The sequence below is a fragment of the Parasteatoda tepidariorum genome, chromosome 5, assembly GCF_982258835.1.
Source record: "Parasteatoda tepidariorum strain Cologne lab strain chromosome 5, Ptep-v5.0, whole genome shotgun sequence".
NCBI classification, from domain to species: Eukaryota; Metazoa; Arthropoda; class Arachnida; order Araneae; family Theridiidae; genus Parasteatoda; species Parasteatoda tepidariorum.
The window spans coordinates 119,940,399-119,962,749 of NC_141759.1; the positions used below are offsets into that span (position 1 = coordinate 119,940,399).

General features: G+C 30.7%; 1 long non-coding RNA gene across 1 annotated transcript; it reads right to left on the reverse strand.

Annotated features, from left to right (window-relative positions):
• Positions 1 to 9,473: 9,473 nt before the first annotated feature.
• Positions 9,474 to 18,552, reverse strand: LOC147810116 (uncharacterized). Its single transcript, XR_015434209.1, has 4 exons — positions 18,374 to 18,552; positions 16,483 to 16,582; positions 12,711 to 12,934; positions 9,474 to 12,013 (listed from the first exon to the last, which is right to left on the reverse strand). It is a non-coding gene; the product is annotated as an uncharacterized LOC147810116 (long non-coding RNA).
• Between the last annotated feature and the right edge of the window lie 3,799 nt (positions 18,553 to 22,351).

The following is a 22,351-nucleotide window of genomic DNA, read 5'->3' on the forward strand; positions in this document are numbered from 1 at the left end:
AGAGGTTGCTGGTCGAATCCTTTTACCCTGGATTTTATTCCAAATATTCCTATTTCCTGGTATATATAAGTCCCGCAGTGGACTGATCGTTAAGACACGGTTCCCAGGCAGATCACTGAAGTCAAATGTAACACCAATTTTCCTAAACAACTCGTAGACAATTTTGACTGAAATAAAATTATCGCCGATTCCCAAAAAAATATTAGTTGCTAAAAAATTACCTTTGATTATCTTCCTGGATCAAGTATTGAGAGAAATTTGCTTTCGTAGAGAACTCTTTGGTGCAACTATCCCACATTTGCGTAACATGGAGAGGAAAACCACGAAAACTTATTTCGGTTAGCCTGACGGCAAGGGGACTTTAACCCATGATCCGTCTACCACTGAGGATATTTTACATCAGCACTGTGGACGGTGAGAGCCGGGTGCGGAATTCGTATCGACCAGTCATTGTATCCTACCAGGTTTACCTGTTCGGGAGGCGAGCTCTCTATCCCCTGAGCCACCACGGCTCAATACTTTCATTTTTATTTTATGATCGTCGTTGAACAGCTGACCTAATTTTGGGTTTCGATTACCAATGTTCAATTCTGTATCCTTGTAATTTTGATCACATTCCAGAAAACAAGGGAGCTCCTGGATCAGTACCCCCAGAGTTTTTGATTTGTAATGGGAACATGGAGGACTTTGTGACCTGACAGATTTAACGGGCATCAGTCACTATTTACTACACGGGGAGTCATCGGCCGGCGATCTCTTCGACATGGGCCCAGTATCCTACGAACTAGGCTATCCTAGCCCTCTCTTGTAATTTTTTTTATATCCGATTTTGGGTCCTCTCTTGTAGTTAAAATTGGCGATTCAAGGTCACAGTCACTTCCTTCGTCGCTATGGTAACAATGTGACTGCCAACAATGCCACTATTTTTATTCAAGCCGCAATTAATGAATATCTATAACTCATAACTTTATATTATTATAATTACGGGGGTGGGGGAAAGTGAGATATGCGGATACTGTGGTGAAGTGTACAATCACCGCATTATGTGGTTCGGGCAGAATATCGAAAATACGATATTTCATTTATGAAAACCAATGTTATCATTTGGGATGTGAGCAAAAACTCTTATCTGGATGAACTGCATAACTGTCACTACATTAAAAAAAATGAAATAATTCAAGTTTGTACAGACGAACCTCGCTGTAGTGAGCGTTCAAAGGACAGAAATTTTGGTTCACTATAACCGGGACTTCTCTATAACCATTCCGCAAACGATTTTAACTAATGGTTCCAAACTCCCCCCCCCCTTTTATTACGCATTATTTAAATTATTGACACATAGAACGAAATACAAAAATGACTGAAAAATAATACGTCTTGCGTACAAAAAAAAATTTAGCAATTCTCAATATCGCGAATATTGAAACACTTCCCGACTCTCCGATAATTTTTCTAGAATTTATGTTATTCCGCTTTTTATTAAACCTGTCAAACCAGCCATTCGAGCACTTAAAAGTAATCTCACCCAATCGCTTAGCAAATTCATCGGCTTTGACTTGAATCACTTGTGGCCAGACCAGGGGCCCCCATCAGGGGGGAAGGTGGGCGCACGATGCGCCCACTTAAAGCTTGGGGGGGAGGAATTTTTACTCTAAATGAAACGAATAGTTTTTTTGGGGGGGGGGATTTAGAATTTGCCCAATAATGCACCCAAAAGCTTGGGGGAGGGGGATGGAGGCCACTGGGCCAGACATTGGAAGAGGGCGGCTTCTTTGAATGCTGAACCCATTCAATAATGAAGCACACAAGAAAAAATGCTTATTGCTACATTCCATGCTATGGATGGTTTTTAAAAATCGGTATATGTATTTGTTTTGACGTAGACATTTCAAAATTATTGCAAAAAAAATGAAGAAAATAAGATGAAAAAAAGTGCATACTATCCAAATTCTCTTCTTTCTTTGGTTCACTATATCCACAAAAAATAACATTATACGGGTGCAGCAAGGCAGGGGAGCGAACATTTCGTTCACTTTATCCAGGAATTCACTATAAACCGTGTTCACTATAGCGAGGTTTGACTGTATTCTCAACTTGGTGGTCCATGATATTAATGAATTCACGAAAGCTGATTTCGATAATAGCAATTCTTCATTTTTTCTTTTTAAATATAATCTCCAGCTTGCATGATTGCTTCTCATTATGTTTTTATTTAAATATTGTTTTTTGAAAAAAATAAAATAATTTTTTTTTTTTTTGAGAAATAAAACTTATATTTAAGAACTATCGCATTTTGTGAATTTGCATTTATAATTGTTGATAAAAATTTATTAATAATTTTAGCGTAGAAAAATAAACGAAACACTAATTCGTATCTCTGAAGCAATAAATTTGTGAATCAATCATAGACACAATGAATGAGGAAATTTATGAAACAGAGAATTAATAAAGTCGTCAATCAATAATTATCAGCGATTCAATAAATTAGCAAATATTTGACTTAATGAATTGATAAATAAGATATCTAAATTCTATCTAATAAATTGATAAAATTGATATCTTTTTTTTTTGCGGACTGTACAGTCCGCAAAAAAAAAAAACGAATCACCCTGAATAACTTTCGTTCTAATGATCGGATTTTCACGAACTAAGTGTCAATCTTAATGGTTCCTGGGGGTGACCTCAAATATGCTAATTAATTAGTGCTAACTAGTAATTAAGTTACGAAATCGGACACAAAAACGTACTTTCTCTGAATAAACATACATTTTTTTTATATATTTGGATATTTAACTTTCAAAATATAGGGGGTAGCCGCAATCTGGGAAATATGGTCCCCATAGTTTGGTCAGGAGAGCGATCCAAAGTTCGTACCCCTTAATGTTAATTTCACTTTTTACGTTTTTAGTCATATTTTCAAAACTAATGAAGCAATTTAAAGAAAATTACACCCACTCATTAAAAAATTGCACCCACTCATTAAAAAATTGCACCCACTCATTAAACTCATTTACCCAAAGATAATTTCATGAAAAAAATAATTTTTCATAATTATTAATTATTTTTTATTATTTAATTAAATTGAGGATGAAAACATTTTGAATTATAAGCTAGGAATTTTTTTATACTATATTAATCTACATATTTTTCAATTGACAAATCTAAAGTTTCAACTGTTTTTATTTATTAGAAGCTGAAAAAAAATAAAATTAATTATTTTTAAAAAAATAATTTGGCGACAATAAAGAAATGATTAAATGGGGCGATTAATATTAAAATGTGATAAACTTGCGAGGAACTTGACTTCGCCCGCGTAGTGTAAAATTTCATTCCTATTTTTTTCGCTAATAATCGTTTGCTAATTTCACAAACTTACTTTGCCTTGAACTTAATTATTGTTAGTTTAATCATATATATAATCAATGTTAGTTCAAAGTATAACTTAATAATTTTATTTTGAACTAAGTAATGGTGAATTAAATAAATCAAACAATTATAACCCAGCCCACAAATAAACTGCTCAAGAATTACTTTGATTACCAGTTGTATCTTTTTACCCTGGATGATACTGTTTTATGCTGTCACATATTTGTGACAGTCGGCGCGAAAAGGTTAATCGAGTCTTCTAGGCAAGAAAGTTTGAAGAAAAAAAAGTGCTTGAAAAATAAAATGTATATTGTATAGTAATTCTAATGCACATTCACAAGATTTTCTACGAGTATAATTTACGATATTTCTTTTTTCTATAACTCAAGGAATTGCCGAATGTTTAGTGGTATTTCAAAAAAATTGAAATATGTTATGTTTAAGAATAAGATATTGAAATAAAATGTTGCATATTGTATGATTCCTTGTTTAAAAAATCGCTTCATTCTGCTAGATATTTAGGTTACAAGGTTTTCTTTGGATAAAGATGATTAGCAAATAGCATCCTCGTGTTTCGATGCATTCTGAAACTTTCGTTCGCAATTTCACCATACAATTTCGCACAGCATATTCTTCAATTACGATAAGCTACATTTACCTCCAAATACTGCTACTATGATTATTTATGTTTTCTTATATATATCTGATACTCTCCTTTTAAACAGAGCTAGTAAGATCCTTAAGATACTGAAATGGGGCCCAAAAACTTAAAAGATAAAATATTTAATTTCATTAACTCAAAATATCCTGTCTCAAAATTTTAATTTTTAAGTTAAATATAACTTTTACAATATTGATGCTCTTACGTTTTTAAAGACCACATGAATCCTGTTAAAATATTAAAATGCATATGTTTACTTTAACGAGTGTAAAATCCTTATCAAAATAATGATCAAAACCCAAATGTCAAACAGTATAATTGACGATAAGAACTCAACTGGCTTCAAAACATATGAAGAAGGAAGTAAAAGTTGACATGCTTCGAGCGTTCAAATATAAACGCCCATTCTCAAGACTTGTCAGGCTTGAATAACTTGTGAGTTGTGAGTTTCATTATTGGGAAAAGTATTTTCCTAAAATATTGTATATAGCTGTAATAAGTTATGTTAATTTGATTTTAGTATGAAATCTTCGAATAAATTTAGCAAAAACAGCATTATCTAAACAATATCAGATAAAAAGTTCATGTATTTAAATTCTAAAAACTTAGAAAATCATAAATAATTTATAAATCGATTCAAATTTTCTTTTCAAAGGACATTAAAATAATTTTTTTTTTGCTTTTTAGACAGAAATCAGCTTAAAAATTGTCTATTGCCTAGAAACTTCGAGATATTTTCTATTTACAATGAATTAAACCTCTGAGCAATCACAAAAAATTATTTCAACTTTTTTACAGTTATGGCATGGTTGCCTAGCAACCTAGTAAAATTAAGCATTCCTCTTTTGAATTAGTCAATGTTAAAATATTCATTTGCGCAGGCGACTTTTTTTGGCGGTTTTCTGGACTATCGCCAAATATATAAACCTTTATTGTGACCCAATTTACGATCCAATTTTTTTAAAATTTTGTCTACCCCCCCCCCTAATTTAAGTGTCTAGATTATAAATATGTAAAAAAATTACATGTTTATTCAGAGAAAGTACGTTTTTGTGTCCGATTTCATATATTAATTAATAGTTAGCACTAATTAATTAGCATATTTGAGGTCACCCCCAGAAACCATTAAGATTGACACTTAGTTCGTGAAAATCCGATCATTAGAACGAAAGTTATTCAGGGTGATTCGTTTTTTTTTTACGGACTGTACCTGAATCTAAAAAGAATCCATAAATATATTCAATCGTTCGTTATTTCTAAAAGAAGGAGTCCTTGTACAATGTTTTATTTCAAGTTATAAAGGAGCTTTTAATAATTTATACATTTTTAATAAGAATAGCACGATATTCTATAATTGTAGTGTTATAAATAATGGATTCATTCACTATTGTATCTCAGTTTCATAAAGTTTCGAAGGGTTAAAAATATTAAAACTGATAGAGGATACCCATTAAATTCTCTTTACAAAGGTATATAGCTATGAAAAGTATAAATTATATTTTATTAAATCACAGCACAGTTAAGTATAATTATGGAAGCTTTGAACCATTTTAGAACTGCCCAAGTGTCCTCATTTTACTAAATAATATGAAGCTGGGAAAACTTATTTCCTAATTTTTTTTTAATCGGAATATGTTGCAAAATCTTGGGAAGTTCTATTTTCCAGAAAGGTTTTAGAAAAAAATGTGCTCAATTATAAACATTTTTATTTTAAAAACGAATAAAAATGAACGAGAGCTGAAGATTCCAATGATTTTAACGTGAAAAGGTATTTGTTGTACAAAGGAAGTGATAAATAAATTATGAAATTTTTTTTCAGTAAGTGACTAAAAAATTGTCCTAACTGGATTTCAAAAACGTGGCGAACTGAAATTGATCTCTTTTTTATGTTTGAAAAAGAGAAGGAAAAGCGGGGGTGAGACAAAACTTAAATGATTACGTTATTCTTAGTGAAAAGAAAATTGTTTGGAAAAGTTTCAGGACAAATAGTTTTAAAAAGGACCATCTGTGCACAGGCCACTTGATTTTTCTGACATTGAAAGATTCGCCATGAAAAATACTAAAGTTGTCGTCGCAATTCCCAGATTAGCATATGAGCTTTACTCATTTATTTTCGTCACAGCTATTGATGGGTTTTCAACGGGTCGCGTTCCCTCAGTGATTTGATCAAGACGCGAAAGTGGATAAACATTGTAAAAAATCATAGGTCCAATTTTATTTCCAACTTAATGATTAGAAATTTAGCTTTAATTTATACTATATTATATGGAGATAACATTAATATTGTATATGGTATAAATTATAATGTTAAACATTAATAATTTATACTAGACTAATTTATATTCCAATAGCTGCCTAGAACTCTCGTTACTTTTAATAGTTTATATTCAAAATATTTCAGATAGCGTTAGATTTTTTTTATTTATTAAATTTTTGAAAATAGGGCACCTAAACTTCCTTCGTTATTTTTCAATAATTCGAAGTAAATGTAATAAGTGAATAAAAACAAATGCGGCACGTAAACATATCTTTATAGAACTTTTAGGACATTTTATACATTTAAATTCACGATTAACATCAGTTTTAAAGGATATTGAAATTAACTTTAATAATTTTTGATTATATTAAATTTATTGCGATCTAAACCAAAGATAAACCATATAAATATTCCGTAAATTTACAGGATTTGCAAACTCAAAACACTTATAATTTTTGAAATTTTATTTTTCTGAGAGATTAGGCCTATTTCAGCATGTTATAAGCAATTTCAATAAACCCGTTCTTAAAACACTAGGGTTATTCGAGCGTATAATAAAGCAAACTACATTCTCTTAGTATCTATCGAATATTATGTATTCGACAAAAGTCATCCAAAAAGTTATTTGCATATAAAACTTATTTGCAAAAAGTTATGTAAAATCTTAATTCTTCCAAATAATATTATAACTAAAATAGTAAAATCTACGGGAAAAATTTAAAAATCCAATATTTTCATAAGTTAAAAGAAATTAGATTCTATAAAGTGAAATAGCACGAAATCATTTCCATTTAATGGTTTTTAAACACTATTTTCGTATTCTTTAAAAACATAAACTATTCTCGAAGAAGTTAAAGATTTAGCGTTAGAGCAATACTAAAAAGAGTTTAAATTATTAAAAGCTTTGTTTCACACAAAATCTACGAAATTACCGTTAAGACTGCTTCATTTAATTTAGCATTATTTAACACGATTTTAGCACTAAGGAATAGTTAAATATACTCCAAAGAACACGAGGTATTTTTAAAAATGGCCTTTGGAACTATGACCCAGAAATTTAAATTCAGATTCGTAAAAATTCAAAAATGATTTTTTGTGTTAAAGAATCGAATTTTCAAAAATCCGAGAAAATGTTTCTAAATCCTAAATACAAAGTGTAATAGCGTTTTTCACGAAAGAAAAATTTCTAACCTCTGTTTGCATTTATAACGTTTAATATTTTTATCAAACAATTAGGTTTTGCTGCTAAAATAAATAAATTTTTAAATCTTTACATTTGAATTAATAATGCAATGTAAAAGACACTTAGTATATTTAAAAAGTGATTAGTTTTTTTACAATATAATTGGAATTTACATTGAAAAGCAAAGTATATCAGCATACGTTAAGAACATTTTGCATTAGTAAACCAGATCATTTTAAGTGCCATAAAACTTGTTCTCTACCATGCTAAATAAACTGGTTTTGAGGGGATTTTAAGTAAATTTTTGTAATTTTTCTTCTAAATTCTAATTTACGTTTCTTCCGGAAATAAGAGTTCGTGCGAAAGTAAGTATAAAAGATCGTCGATTATCGCGATCCTACAACGTAACCCAACAAAAATTTATTCTTATTTAATAAAAGACTAAAAGTAAATTAAACGTAAATTTTATTTCTGTCCAAGACAAATTACAAACTTTTACAAATTTAGCATTTTAAAGTATCAAAGCAATAATTCAATACAAAATACTGAAAACATTCGCCACTAAATCTATTTAATAAAAAATTTAAACCAATATTACATTTACTATTTTGTTTCTACACAGATGGAGATTTATAAATGGCTAATTATATAAGTTAACGTTATTGTTTATTTAACTATTTTATCTGAAACTATTGTAATAAAATTTTTGAACATGTGATTGCAGTATTTTTAAATAACGAAACTGAAAAAATTTATGAAAGTTCACTTTTAAAATTTTGTTCAGTTAAGTTAAGCTAAAAGCTTAAATTTTATTTCGCAGTTTTGAATTTTTATCTAATCTCACTTAATTAAAGACAAAATTGAAGGAATCATTTTGAAAAAGGGGTTTCTTCAATGGATCCAAATTGAAGAAGACCCTTTTACAAAATGACAGATTCAACCTTAGGCTTAAGCTACAATAAAATTTAGAATTTTAAACTGAAATAAATTTCAGAAAAATATAAATTAACGTAGTGAGTATAATTTTTAAGAGTGTTTTACTATTAAAAAAAAGGTCTAGTTTTCAAATGTAGAAAGTTACAGAACAAATAAAACTGCATTGTCATACACAATTTTAAATTTATAATTAAGATATATCGGAAAATTTAGGAATCCAGAAAACAAAATGATTAATTTAGAAAATTTAAGTTTATAATATTTTGATAACTGGTTTAAAATTTAGTATCTTTGAAAATTCTAAAAAGATTATAAACTTGTTCAGAGACCTTTGGTTTAATATGTAACAAACTACAGGATAAGCCAGTATTCATCTTTTAAAATAATTAATTTATACTAGGAGCATTTTTAGTGGCGAAATGTGTACAAAAAGAGTGCTTTAAAACTAATATTCAAGACACATTACTCACCAAATACTTATATATACACAATAATATCGTTGACATCAACATTAAATATAAATTGAATTTCATACTATTGTAATACAATACATTTGTTATTAAATACACATTGTTTTAAAATAAACTAATTTAAGAATACAGTTTGAGTCATGTAATCTAACTGATACAAGATATTTAAGAAAAACATTTAGTTTTAGGGTAACTAGAATTAAGATTTCAAAACAAAATTTCAATTCGTATAAAAAATTCGTATAAAATTTGCTTATTACATTAAAACCTTTTATTTATTTGAAAGACTTACGTAGAATTGAAAATTTAGAAAACTGTTAAATGCAAATACTGCTAAATTACTCCAAATTTAGAAACGTTTTGCCTTAAGACACTCCAGAAATTTGTTTATCGTATTTGTTTATCGTATTTATTTGTATAAAGTTTTAAAAATTAAGAAATTTTAAACTGTCTCTGTCGAAGTTCATGTTTAATAGTAATATTAAAGTAAAAGATTAAATCTTTATTTTTCCTTCAATGTTACTTCAACTCTAAATAAAATTATCAATAGTTTTATTATAAACTTTGGAGTCTTACCTTGATTAAAAATCGCAACACACATTTGCCCTCTTATAACTATAAAACATTTCAGGCATCCAGATTTCACCCTCTAGAGTTGTTTTAATATGTTTACGAACAAATAATTTCTGAAAATTTTTATATTTTAAATTTTTTTAACTTAAACACTTCGGTTTTATAAAAAGCTCCGTCTTCTCAAGTTAAAATTTCTTAAACTGGAAAATTTAAAAAGGGTTTAGTTAATAGTAGAATTCTACTTAAACTTTTGGTTTAAAAGTATTGTGCATATTGACTGGAGCTTTGATTTCGTTACAAATAGTTTTGTATTGGCACGAAAGCTCGTATTATGAGATTTAAGGGGATGCAGACGCAAAACTATGTCAATTGAGCAACTTTTTACATGACTTTTGTCTTAAAGCTTATGTAATTTCAGACAAATCTGGGGCTTTCATTGAAAACAAATCTCTTCATATTTGCTTTTATTTAAAGTAATTTTTTCGAAAGAGTTTCTTTTACATTTCAGATTCTATAAAATATTCATGTCAAAAACAAAACTAGTAGAAAATTAAGTCTGGCTAGAACTAAATGGAAATCTGGTTTTGTATGTAAAATGGACTTAAAGGTTTGAATAAAGCTATAGTTATAAAGTTCTCTCAGGTGTAATAAGCGCAGTTCGTAAGTTGTAAATTCATAATAATTGCCATTAAAATTACCTTTTTACAGTGTTTGAAAGTTAGGTTTTACTTTAAAGAACTTGCTGTAACCTTTGAAACAAAAATTCTTTAAAAATTTAGTAATTCAAAAATTTGATTTTTATTAAAAAATAATATTTCCGGTTAAGTTATGAATTTTTCAGCTCAGTTTCTATTCAGTCTAGTCCCAATTATAATTTCACTTTTATTCAAAAAGATGTTTAGTCTTGTACTCTATTCTTATTCTACTACTGAAGCAGCGAATTAGTATTATGGTTAATGTTAAGGTATGTTACGTGATTATTGAACAGTTAGTCATTATCTGGCTACTCCAGCAGCAAATAAGAATCATTAAAACTCACAAATTTGTGATAGACTTTAAATGTAATTTATCTTCTATTTACTATTAGTAATTTGACTAGACTAAATAGCTTATTACTTTTACAATATTAGCCACTTGCTAGAATAATATTTTGATATTAGTTTTGAACTACGCTGAAAATTTTTGAGACAAGCAAGCATTTTTATGGAGAAAAAAAATTTATTAAATTTTTTTTTTAAACTGCAATTACACCAATATTATTAAATCTTTAGATTTAAGCTAAATCACGCAAGAGCAATTCTTTAGAAGTACTTATTTTCGAATTTGTTATCTCAACTCATTTTAATTAGAGCACGTAGACTATTAAAAACTTTTAATTATTTAATTAAGCTTAAAAGTAAAAATCCTATTTAGGTTTTTACATTCATATAGTCCCCCCCCCCTCACTTCCACCCTAGGGATTTTAGAATTTAGTAAAATAAAGAGTCATAAGCTAAGTCCATTTTTTTTCCTAACTGAAAATCAGTTTTACTGTGAAAGCAGACAAATTGAATGTTTTATAAATGCCCTAAAACTGTTTAGTTAAAAATTCGTTCCATAAACTTGGTACCGAACGACGTAAATATAAGGAAAGTTTCTGATATTCAAAATCAGATACTTCTGAATTATTAAATATAACTTTAAAAGCATTTTTAGTCTGTTTCGTGCATCTGTAAAAATACCAAAATTTCCAGCAAAAACTTTGTGAATTGCTTGACATTTTAAATTTAATTATTAATTGTTTTCCAAATCACACCCTTTTTAACTTAAAGTGGAATCAAGAAGAAAAAAAAACGCTAATAAAGAATTACAATGAATGTTTTAATTTGAAAGCACTGAATTATTACTTTCACAATAAGAATGCTAATTGCTTCTAATTTTTGTGTCAACAATCTAAATTTGGATAAGTTTGGCGAAATTAACACTTAATTAAGCAATTCCGAAGACTGAGTGATCGCCCGATGTTTTCAATTATACTAGCGCAAAGGATAACTTGAAAGACAAAATACCTGAGCTACTTGATGAGGAAATTAGCGTACTTAGAGATGCTCTCTATATGCCCTATATTTTTATTATAAAATGATATTTTTGCATCTAACAGTATTTGCTTTTACCAATATTTATTGGAATCTTGTAATTTGACACATTAAAGAAAATGCTTAAAAATAAAAAGTTAAAATTTATGAACATCTGTTTGCTCCTTGACTTTCGATAGAGTTTAGGAATATTGTAGTCAAAATTTAATTGGAATGTTTTTAATTATATCTTGCTTAAAAAGAATTCTTAAGGCTATTTATTAGAAAAGTAAGATTGAAACTAATATCAAAGATCTAAAATAACTGCATAAGTCAAGATTAACATGTGTAGGCAATTAATGCGAAAAGTGTACAAATTAGGAACATTCCACAAAATATAAAAAGAGTTCTTGACCTGTATAGAGTTCTGTTTCAGTTTGTTGCATTCGATGCTCATTTTCATGCAGGGAACTATGGGTGTTCATTCCAATAGAAGTGAGGACGGTAATAATTCTGAAAAAACAAAAACAAATCATCACTTTCATAATTAGAGATAAAATGAGCGCAAATACTTTGACAAATTTCCTTCAAATATTACTGAAGTGGTATCAGAATAACAGTTTAAAACTTTCGTTGCAAACTAATCTTAAAATGAAACTAAAATGGCTATGGAATTAACCAGTCAATGTAAATTGATTTAAATTTATGTTTCAAAGAGAAAATTTTTTCAACTGACATGAAATTCAAGTTCAATAATTAATATTTATTTAGAACTCTAAGATATAGTACTTAGAAAAAACAAATATTTAAATTTAACACAAGTTTAACAGTTAAAGTCTGAGACGTAACTAGATTTAAAATATTGTATTATATATTATAATACTTTAAAAATTACCAACAGAAACTCGAAATTCAGAAGGCATAGTCAAGCAGAATTTGAACAGAATAAGAATTTGTATCTGGGCTAGTAAAAGTTTTTTTTTTAAGATAAAAAATTAAATAAAGCTTGCCATAAAATTTAAGACTCATACAAGTAATTTTTTGAAAATCCGTTAAATGGTTTCTCTTATGAAAAATAAACACTGAAAATATGCAATTTGCAGAGTATTAATTTCATGCTTAGAAATTGACAGCCAAAAATAAGAGTTTGCGCCTAAAGAACTTAACTAAACAAATATTTTACAGAATAAAATACAGCTAACATACACACCAGTAAGGCTGCTCGTTCCTTCCATTCTGTGAAATTCAGGCATCCGGTGAGCAATAGTCAGGCTGCTCGTTTATTCCATGCTGTGAAATTCAGGCATCCGGTGAGCAATAGTCAGGCTGCTCGTTCATTCCATGCTGTGAAATTCAGGCATCCGGTGAGCAATAGTCAGGCTGCTCGTTCATTCCATGCTGTGAAATTCAGGCATCCGGTGAGCAATAGTCAGGCTGCAATTAAATATTAACTATGATTACTGGGCTGTAAACCACTTACATTAGTGAATGAATGCATTCAAAGCGATTTTTTAAAAGTGAAATTTTCAGTTTAAAATGTTACGGTAAGCATTGTACGGATTTTCTACAGCCAGCGCACTAAATTATTGTTCTTAAATTTCAGATTCAGTTTAAAAACTGAGCCACATGAAAAAAACGACCCAGTTAAAGAGAATTTTGTTTGACGATTCAGTTGTTTAGCAACCAGGAGGCTGATCAAATTCGTCCATTACTTAGCATTGGAGAGGAATTTTACAAATTTTGCCATTTAACAAATTAATAAAGCTTTCCTTAAACACCGCAGAAAATCTTAATTCACAGAAGCTTTTCTAATGATATAAATTTTAAGCGAAGAATTAATCAGATCATAAAATTCACGAAACCCAACCCATTTTCTGATCTCATAAGTTGCTCTTTATTACACAATGTTCTAAGAACGCCACATTGTCTGCTTATTCTTACTAGCCAGAAAAATAACTTTGTTTCTCAAGATAAAGATTTCTTTAGTTATCAAGAGCATAATTAAATAAAAAATTTCTGCAAATTCCTTCTTATTCGGTTTCAATCTATGTATAATCCTTTCTTAATAGTGTCTTGAAAGTCTATGCGTTTAAACATTTCGTCAAAGTTATGATCCTTTATGAAGTAATTTTATATTAATATAATAAACATTTTATGAAAATATTTATAAATATCAGTTTTACAATTTTCAAAGTCAATTACGATATTTACGTTATAGAAAGTTATTTAAATTTTTCAAAGCATGCTGTTAAAATAGTGAGACATTCTTGACTAGCAGCACTACGAGTACTTAGTACCAAATAATCTACCCGACAATTTAATAGGAATTTAAAAAGTCTTGCATGTTGCAAGAGTAACAGAGCTAAAAGACTGGTTTAAGTTCTATCTCAAACAGAATCAGGAACTAAATCAAAGGATACATTAAAAACCTTTGATCTTTTAATTTTAATAAATTGAAATTCTCTTGTTAATAACTGGTGTTTTGGAAGACGAAGGCTGCAAATGGAAGTTTTGCTAAAAGTGCAAGACAAATCCGTACAAGGTTCTAAAATTTTCTCAGTCAAATAAAGAGTATTCACGTTTATTTAAAAAGCTTTAAAAGTTGATAACACATTAAAAATATCGATTTTTTAATACTCCATAGAGCCTATAAAAATTTAAAAGTTTTACGATATAAGAATCAAAGTTCAATAAAATAAGGATTACGATTAGTATTTAATCTCTATGTATAAAGCTTCAAACAAAGCTCTTGTCGAGAAATACTTTTAGTTAAGACTGATATCCGATTCCACATTTGTATAAATTAAAGGGTTTTGACGTGTATGCATGTCGGACCAAATTATTGAAGTGCGTATGACTTAGTCTGCCTTGCAAAAGAAAAACCAATGTAAATTAAAAAGAAATTCAAAATTTATACATTTGGCATTTTTGCATGATAAGCTACTTATTGCAAATGATTCTCTTTGAAATTAAATTTAGTTTTATCAGTTCTTCAAATTCTATTTTAGGGTTCAAAGCATTAGCAATAGAAGGTAGTTTTCAAGCGAATTTTATCGAAGTCTACAAAAGATACTCACTCTGTTTTTATATTCGAACCGTAGCATTCTCGTGTAAAATAAAAAATTTCTTTTAAACCATCAGAACTCTGTATTTCAAAAATTTCATTTATAGTAGATAGAACTGCTAGTATTGAGAATTGAGGCGCCGCAATAAAAGTCGCGGCCCGAAACCAACTACATTAGAAAGCCGTGACTTTGAAGACTTGATTTGCTGAGAAATAGCGCAAATTAGCACGGCCAGTACCATCCCTGCTAATTGCTATCGTATTGTATCTTATTTGACTAGTTTCTAACAACCTTTGTTAAACATTTAATTTTTTAAATTAAAAATTAGTTCATTTTCGTAATATATAGGACCAATAGTATATTTACGTATGTATTTATCCTGACTTATATTAAAAAGTCATTGCTTTAAATCTGATTCCTGTGGAAGATTTGTAAAATGAGATGCCGCATTTAATGGCACGGCAAAAAATTTGCGTGTAACCCCAAAAATGGCAGCAACTGCTTAAGTGACATCAAGTTCGGCGAGTTAGTACACCAGTTTTCAGCGTGGTTAAAAGATTAGAATCTGGTGGAAATTGAAGTTAAAAATCTATCAAACAGTAGAAACCCTGAATCATTTTATCTGAGAATTTCAAAGAAATACTGGTGGGAATATAGTTTGCAGAAAAACGCTATCATGAAACAAAAGGTGGATACATTAAAAATATCGTATTCTAACAAAATTCTAGACTGCGAACTAGAAAACAATGAATCTTCCAGTAATTTAAAATTTAGCAAGTCTGACAAAAGCAAGAATGAAACATAGACATCAGCCGAAATCTAAAACTTAATAAAAGCTAAATTTTTTTTTCATATCAAAAGTTTTAATTTGTTTTTTTTTTTTGTGCACTTAAAAATGCGGTTTAATAAATTGCTTATTAACTGTTTTTCTTCCCAATTGTACTAAATCTCAGTTTTAATTCATTGGTAATTCTGTTAGTTTAGACCCAGACCACTGTTGTTCACTCAAATTAAATCATTTGTAGACAATGTTATTGAACCAAGAGTATGACAATACAGATAGGAGTTTGTTGGGCTAACATACACAGAATAATTTTACATTTTAAATCATGTTATTTTCAATGACAAATCTGTGAAATCGATTTGAATAATAAAATTTCGGAACAAAGTTCTTTAACGTTTCACTTCTGACTAACTATTTGAACGCTGTTGCTTAAATTTTATATGTTTTAGGCGTTACTTTGTCTTATAATTCAAAATTTTAAACTAAAAATAAAAAATTTGCTTGGAACAATCTTCGGTAAAATAAGTTTCCTCAATGAGTGAGTCACGATTTTTGAATGGATCGACAGATGCATAAAAAAATTCAGACCAGAAACAAAATTTTTAAGTTCTTAAGTCTCAAAACAAAAAACACAAATCCTGATTCACAACTAAAATTACTTTTTAGCAGCGAATATTAGTTTCTATCTAAATTCATAGCAGTGTTGAAGACAACCAACATGCAATCTATAGTTTTCATCCAAAGTGTATCGACGTTCGAAAACAAGAGTATTTAATGCATGGTGTGAATAAGCGACAGACTGGTGTAAGCTTCTACCATTATAAAAATTTCAGATTTATAGACATTAGATTATTAGAGCCTTTAAATTCCTGAAAGTTAAATTTGATATTATTGTGAAAAAAAGTTCCTTTATAAGATTGTTTATGTTTTAAACATCTAATTTAGAGAAATAGTACATCAGTTTTTACACTGTACGCTGATTTCTTTTAGTTCTCCACCAAAACAAATTGTCTTTTTGCGAAGAAATTCTTAAAGTTTAACGTTTACAAATGCTTAGTTTCAAAGAGTAAAAAATATTTAAAGATTAAAACAAATCTTCATTAATAGAAACACAAGAAAATAAAAATACTCACTTTTGTTTTCTTAGATTCCACGAACATCGGCAGTTGTATACGCAGGAAGAAAAAAAGAAATTCCATTCGTGATTACACAAATCCAGTCAGAAATCAGCACCTGAATGAAGCAACAAAGAGTAACGTTACTTTTAAAAGAAACTAGTCGCCAATATATAATACATTGATTAAAAATATATATTGGAGAATCGTAATGGAGAATAGCAGATGAACTTTGCATAAAGTTTAGAAAAATTTAAGTAGATTGCAAATTTAATATGGATATATATTTTGTGTGCAACAAATTTTATTCATAGTGGTCAGGAAACTAAAATAGATGCTGGTTTTTAAACCCACTGGAACCAGAAAGCAGGGAAGGCCGCGGTTAAGATGGACTGACTCGGTGGAGTGATTTTCTTACAATTAATGAAAAGAATTGCAGATCAAAGATAAATCGGAAGTCATTATGGAGAAATCCTCAGAGGAAGGCATTGGCCCACATTGGGCTGTCTGGCCAATTATGATGATGATTATGGCTAGGAAAATAGGGAAATTTGTTCCAAGTCAAAGTTGTAATTATTATTATTTGAGTACACTAGCAAATTTGAAAAGTGTCCAAAATTTCGCAACAAGACACATTTTTTTGGGTTATATAATAGCTATATATTTTGCTTATATCATTGAGAAAAACATGAAACGATGATAGCCGGAGGGCACAAATTTGATGTAAAATTTGAATATGAATCAGAAGACGGACGGAATTTACAACAAACTATCGCTTAGCCATTATATCTGAGATAGTTATAACCAGGAAACTATTGAATAAACTCATAAGCAGGTCTGAAACTGTTCGTAGGGGGAGTTCCTGTTAAGGTAGGAGTGTTCACAATACGTCCGGGTCACCAATGTGGAGAGTAAGTAGTTAACAACAATGTCACTGTCAGGTATGAAAAGGTACCACAACATAGAGTTAACATGTCTTATGCTAATGAATTGGATTTATATTTTTTTAGTGGTAGATACACTAAAAGTTTCAATTGTAAGATTTCAAATAAGAAAAAAAAATTACTGGAAACTAAATAATATGAGATTTCTAACAAAGATTTTCTTTGTATTAATTACTATTTCAATTAGAAGTACTTAAACTATCGTTAGGGAAGACGGCGCAGTCAGTAAGGTTTTCAAACATTTTGCATGTAAAATAAGGAATCAAAACTCTGCAACAAAAAGAGCTGCATGAAAAAAAATGCAACATACGAGTTTAATAAATCGAATTTTCAATAATAAGAACAATTTTAGTTCACTACAAAAACTCTGGTGTAAATTCAGAGATCGATCTAATAACACGAATTCGAATGCATTTATTTAAATTATCTTTCAAATCAAAACGGCAAATTTTGGACGCTTATCATGTTTACCTTTTCCCGAACAGCAAATTTTGGTTGAAAATTTTGAATCGAAACATTAGACATGAAGCAAGAAATTAGCAAATGAAACAGACAAAACTTTTTAAATGATACTTTATACACTTATTGTTTAAGGAGTAGTGGTTACTTAATGTTTATAAGCACTTAGTTTTACATTTAAAGAAGGCATGTAAAATGTGTTAAATTAGTTTTACTAGACTTTACGCTACACCGGAAGAGGTTATCCAAGCGAACACATTTTATACAGCGTGTCTGGATGCTTTAAGCATTTAAACGCTATTTAAAAACCCTAGTTCATCAAAATCCTAGTTTAAGAGAATTAAAAATTTAGTGAAATTTGCTTCATTTGAAATTAAATTATTTATTTTAGAGTTACTAAGACTTTTTCAACGACTATGAAGTTGATATGAACATGAACTTTTTTATTTTAAAATCATTTCATACAAAAAATATTGCTGATTATATAAAAATGAAAATAAACTTACCTGTTAATATGGAACCAACAACAGAAGGTATATCCCACAATTTCAACTTTCTACGAACATAAATACGTGGTCAAAAAACGATTCGTTCGGTGTTGTTGTGGAACTGGTCATCTGAGACCTAAATATCGCATGACGGGAACCCACATAGGAAAGATTGGGTAAAGAACGAGCGAGTGTTGCTCTTTTTATATAAGAGGGTGGATGCTTGGGATCGCATCCGACTGTTCATTTTTGTCACAAAAACCATTTTTCTCTTTAGCAGCCTTCTTGACCCGAAAGGATTGATCTCTGATGGGTTCTCACAGTGGACTGATCATTAAGACATCGTATCACTGGCTGCTGTCAGCGTGTGTATGGGTGACCACTTGGATCAGTTTGTGCTGTATGGGTCCTCATTAAGCTGTTCCGCCGTAGCATGCGTCGAGCTACCCAAGCGGGGTCGCCATCCCCTCTGCAAGAGATTAAAATAGTGATAGCATGTCTTCGGATCATCGTCAAGGATTTTTCCCAGACCGTCGCCAATAACCCATTGTGCAGCTCTAATGCAACGTAAATAAACTACAACTAGAACTATCTCTGATGGGGGCCGTGGTAGCCTAGCGTTTAGAGAATCAGACTCTGGTCCGGAAGGGCCGTGGTTCGATCTTGGACTCCGCTAAGATCCATCGAGTGAATGCGATATACTTACTCGTAAAATCTGTGGAATCAAAAATCCTGTGGTGGGTGGCCGAGCAGTACCGTGAGTACAGGGATTTGGAGAAAATTTCCTTCCTCTTCAGATCTACGTTTGAATTCAGGCAGTGGCCTCACAAAAATTGTGATGGCATGTCTTCGGATCATCCTCAGAGATGTTTCTCAGACCGTCGCCAATAGCTCATCGTGCAGCTCTAGTGCGACGTAAATAAAATACCTACTTACCTACCTATCTATCTGATGGTATTTTTTATCTAATGAATACCTTACGTTATTTGATGCTCTCCAAAGTTATTGGTACACCACATTTGTTGTTGGCGGCTCTTCCCGTTGAAAGCCAGACGATAAATAACTTTTTTTTTAATCCTTAATAGCTGAATTTTTCTCTGTTCTGCTACTTTCGCTATGTATCTATAATTTTAACTCATCTCTCTCAAGATTCAGAGGATAAAATTGAGAATCATATAGATCCTCTTCACCAACTGAACTCCGTGACAGAGGGGGATCTGTTACGTAGAGATAGCGGGTCTCACCGTAAACCTGGTGTCTCTGTAATGTACTTATGTGTACTATTTGTTCTTAAATTTTGACAAATGACTTATGAGCCACCTCTCTCATGAGTAATAATATTTTTGATCCCATCAAATACTCAAAATACTTTCCAAACGAATAGGGTCGGATTTAAAAACACCGTGCACTCCGTATTAATATAGTGATCCGTTCAAAATTGATACATCACTGTATAATATAAAAATTTTTATAAAATTTTGAATTAAGTAATTTTAGATGTCAAAACGCGAAATTACAAACAATATTTTTTGACAAATTAAAATTTAAATATTCGAATATATTTTTTGAAAAAATAAAATTTAAAATTAAGGTTTTCTTAAAATATTCTACTACAATTCGGCTGTTTGAACATTATTCCGTCTATCGAATATTTTCTATCGATCTGTCGAATATTTTTCCAACCAACTTCCTTTTGTTTTAAATATTCGAACCCACTCCCTTTTTTATCAGTACTCGAATCGGATACCATTTGAAGAGCTTTCAAGCCCACTCTCTTTTGAACAATTCTCCAACCCGCAATCTTTTTTATCGGTACTTGAACCCTCTATCAATTAATCAGTATTCGAACTCATTTTTTTTTATCGGTACTAGAATTCACTAATTTTTACCAGTTCTCGAACTCGCTCTCATTAGTTCAATACTGGTTTCTGCTATGATTTGATCATTACTTGTATCCATTATCTTTTATCGGTACAACGGAGGAAGTGGCACACCCTCTGAAGGTCGGTGAACACAACTCCAACAGGGTGCCGTGTGATGCATATAAAGAAAAAAAATATATAGAAATAAAAAAATTGGAAAAATGAAATTTTAAAACACCAAAATTTTTTAAATGTTAGATTGTAATTTTTTTCAAAGCATTTAAAATACTTAAAATTTAATTTTTTTATTGCCTTATTACAATTTATTCATTTGTATATATATATTTTTTAAGAAAGGGAGACAAAAAAAATTGCCCCGCAGTGGACTGATCTTTGAGACACGGCTCCCAGTAGATCACCGAAGTCAAGCATCACTGGCTGCAGTCAGTTTGCGGGTGGGTGACCACATGAATCAGTCTGCGTAGGGACAAAGGGTGTGCGGTATGGGTCCTCGTTGAACTGTTCTATCGTAAAGTGCTCGACTTCGAGTGCAGGTCGTCGGGATACCGAAGCGGAGGTGCCATCCCCTCTGCAGATGATCAAAATGGTTTTCCAGACAGTCGCCAATAGCCCATTGTGCAGCTCCAGTGCGACGTAAATGAATTACAAAAAAATTTAATATACTGTTTCCTCAAAAGAAAGTAAGGTTACATGAGGTCGCAAGTTAACTGGACACACCGGGATATGTTCTGAGTCTATCTCTGCATGTTTTATTTGTCTTATAGTGGTAATGATTGTAATACACGGTTCCCAGTAGATCACCGAAGTCTTAATCATAAATAGTAAGAAAAAACAACAAAATACTCCCCACATTTATCTCTTTAATTCTGAGATCAAACCAGTGAAACACGTTAAATACCTCGGCGGCACGATCTCATATAATTTGAGCTGGAGTACTCATTTAAACGACATAATTAAAAGAGCCAGAGGAGCGTTTTTTGCGCTCAAAGTCCTCCTGCATAAGAATTCAAAGCTTGATCTAGCAAATAAAAGAACTATCTATATACAAGCGATTCGACCAATTCTTCCGTATGCTTGCCCAGCCCTCACTACTATAAGCAACAACCTAAAAAAGAAGCTATCTACAACTGAAGGTAAATTTTTACGCACAATGACTGGCGCCCCAAGGACGATTAGCAATAGATTACTCAGAAAAGACTTAAACATTGATGATATCAATTGCTTTATAGCCAAATTGACCACAAAATTTTATAGCGACGCAAAAACATGCACCACATCAGATTTCAATAAGTTGTTCGATATTGATATAATCCGTGATAATTCGAATTTCAGCCCAATTACCGCCTTTTTATGCTCAGACTGCATACTATCAAAATACTATTCACTTTATCATACAACTCTACTCAAGGGGATCTCCCCATTTCAAAGATGATTTTCACTTCAAAACTAAAGATTTACTTCATTAAGGACTTGATTTGTCGTTACAACATACTACAACTTCAAAGATATTTAGGACCTCCTAGAATACGACAAAACAGAATCGATGAATCGGTTAGTGGCGCCAAACGCCGAGATAACCCCAATATCCAGCATCCAGTAGATCACCGAAGTCTTGCGCATTCCTGGCAGAGGTTAGTGAGAGGTGACAACAGCCCGTGGAGGGACCGAGGGTGTGCGGCATCGGTCCTCGTTGAACTGTTTTACTGTAGAGTGCTCGATTGCAACAAGTTAAAAGATATTTTGCCAAACTTGTGGATAATTTAAGTATTTTGTTAACAACCCCATTTCATGTTTTACACCGTTCTTTTAGCAAAGTAAAAGCTACGAAAACCTATTTAAGATCTACAAAGGCACAAGAGAGTCCTTAAGTAATAATTTCTATCAGAAAAACAATTGATTTTGAAGTGTCTATAAAACTATTTGCGTCTGCTACAGTACGAAAAAATACATTTTAATGTTCATGCTTGTATGTATTTATGTCATAAGAGATTACATTCATTATAAATATTACTTTTAATAGATATTTATATTTGAGTATTTGAGGTGATAATCTTCATTCATTAAACTGACGGATTTCTTTTTTTTTAAACCTTGAAATCATTCATTGTTATTC